General features: G+C 36.6%; 1 pseudogene; it reads left to right on the top strand.

The window, feature by feature from the left end:
- The first annotated feature begins 309 nt into the window (after positions 1-309).
- On the top strand, positions 310-428 carry LOC148538204 (5S ribosomal RNA; annotated as a pseudogene).
- Positions 429-2,523: the final 2,095 nt, after the last annotated feature.

Raw genomic sequence — 2,523 nt, 5'->3', positions numbered from 1 at the left:
TTAAAGCAATCGAACATGTGAGATTGGGAGAAAGAGGAGGAGACTTGGGCAATCTTCTCTCAAGAAGAGAGATGTTCTGGCTGTTTGAACTGGACACATTGACACCTAAAGGATTCAACGATTATTATGAGATTGCTCCGTTCCTTTGAGGTCAAAAGTTCACATCTACTATTTTATCCCCTATGTGTTTCCAGGATATTCTGGATGTACATTGAGAGGCCTGATCAGTACCCATAAGGGTGACTTTGTGGAGAAGACCAGGTTTAGTAGATAACTATGCAGTGCTGAACACTGATTGAACAAATAGATATTTGCTGCCATACCATCATGTGTATGCCCAATCTCGTCTGATCTTGGTAGCTAAACATGGTTGGGCCCGGTCAGTACTAAGTAGGGTCACCACTTAGGAATACCGGGTGCTGCAAATACTTAAAAGGTTCATACGGGTAGCATTGACTGAGAGTGAATTGTACCAAATCTACTTGTTGGATGAATGAAGCATATGGCACATGAAAAAGAAGCAATCTTAGGGATGTATGGCATACAGCTATACCATTTCACTAAGTTTGGATACAAACTTAGTGTAGTTGGGCCTGATCAGTACCAAGTTGGGTAACTCCTTGGAAATTCCAGGTGTTGTAAAACCTATATATCCCTGAAAGAAAAAGATAATGAACATCTAAGAAGTATTCTCAGCAATTGAAAAGAAGCCCGGTCTCAGTACCTCCCTTGAAACAAGGAATCATCTTTTGGAATCTGGTGGACTTGTTATCAAAATATAAGGAATTTTAATCAAGTGCAAAGGACACTAATGAAATTGAGTTCAAATATACTTAGGTGGACAAGGACAATTAATATCTTAAAAGAACTATTTGAAATTTCAAAGATACCTTACATTAATTATTATTTTTTAAATAAGGAATACTTTTTAAAACAATACACTACATTTCTAATAATTTTGCATGGTAGATCTATTTAGTTAGGGGGTGACATATGTTATATATAGAAAGATCCGTTGCTGTACTATTTTTCATCAGTGAGCTTGAAATAGGAATTGTAGATAAAAATGTGCATATGATTCTAACATTTATTTCCTTTTTTAAGTTATAGAAAGCATGATACATTTAAAGATGTGTATTTAGTGTATGGGCGGAAACCAAATCCACTACACTTCTATAAGGGTGGAATCATCACTATGGTAACCCGAACTCTGAATGAACTGAGCTGTGATGGCGGATACCTATTCCAGGTGTAGCGCTAAGTTAGGGCGGAAGTGACGGCTTTGAACATTACTGGTACAGCGCCTAGCCAAGGTGAAAGTGATGCTGCACACATGACGCAGCCGGATGCAAGCGCACAGTCAGAGCGGAAGTAACATGACGTGGCCGGGTGCTAACACATGACTGAGATGCACGGAAGTGACATCACCCCGGGATGACTTGGGTTTTAATCAGGATTTCTTCACAAAGGCAGTGGAATGGATGTTACGTATGGGAGTAGGGCGGAAGTAATCAAAGAAGGACGGAAATGACATTACGTGCAGACGGACCCAGCCCTACATTTAAGTTAGAAATATAGTTATTTTCAACTTTGTATGTAAATAGGATGCTGATTTATTGAGATTAACACCTCATCAGCTATCTTATTAAGTTTTTTGCTAATACATGAACTCCTGAGCACAGGAAGTGATGCGGACTCATGACCCCCTCTTGAACTCTCAGTGGGGTATAAATAGCAGTCCACTTCACTAACACAGTATCCCCTTGATGAAGTCTAAAGATGAAACGCATTGGGAGTGTCTGACCTATGCCTCATGAACTCTGAAAACAATCTCTCTCGTTGTATCAGATAAGCTGCTACTTTTATTCAATATTTATTTCGTTTAAAAAAAAAAATTTTTATCTCCATCTGATTACTATTGTATGAAATGCCTCTTGATTTTATATTTTTATCTATATATGTATGAAATGCCTCTGGATTTTATACTTTCTTGTTTATTTTTATATATGTGTGATTAAGGGAAACCTTTTTCTCTCTGAGGTCCCTTACTCTGTGTATATAATAAATTTGTTATTTTATTTTATCTTATTGTCTTATCACTATATTTATATAATTTATTTATTCACATTCACACAATTTTTAGCAAATTAGTCGCTCTAATATCAACTCCCCCCCTTGTCTATATATATATATATATATATATATACACACATCTTTTTTTAGGTTTTTATTTATATGTATTTTTTCAACTTTTAAAAGTAAAACAGAGCTAACATGGACAGATTTAATGTATGAATGTAATAAAAGCAATAGTGATGAATATATAGCCATAGCTATTGAACCTCAAAAACAGCTATCAGCCATCAGTGGGTTAAAGGGACCATCCAATAAGTGCAGCTGTACACTTATTTAAATGGAGACTTTCTGAAGAGGACATACTGCTTGATAAAGTCCACAGAGGTGGACAAAATGCGTCGCTGGTGGAGCCCAAAACTGCTACTACAACCAACTGTTATTTTCTGA

This window comes from Taudactylus pleione, unplaced genomic scaffold (genome assembly GCF_031769625.1).
Source record: "Taudactylus pleione unplaced genomic scaffold, aTauple2 ptg000041l, whole genome shotgun sequence".
In the NCBI taxonomy this organism is placed as follows: Eukaryota; Metazoa; Chordata; class Amphibia; order Anura; family Myobatrachidae; genus Taudactylus; species Taudactylus pleione.
Note: the sequence above shows the minus strand (reverse complement) of the source record. Positions and strands in the feature narration are given on the sequence as shown.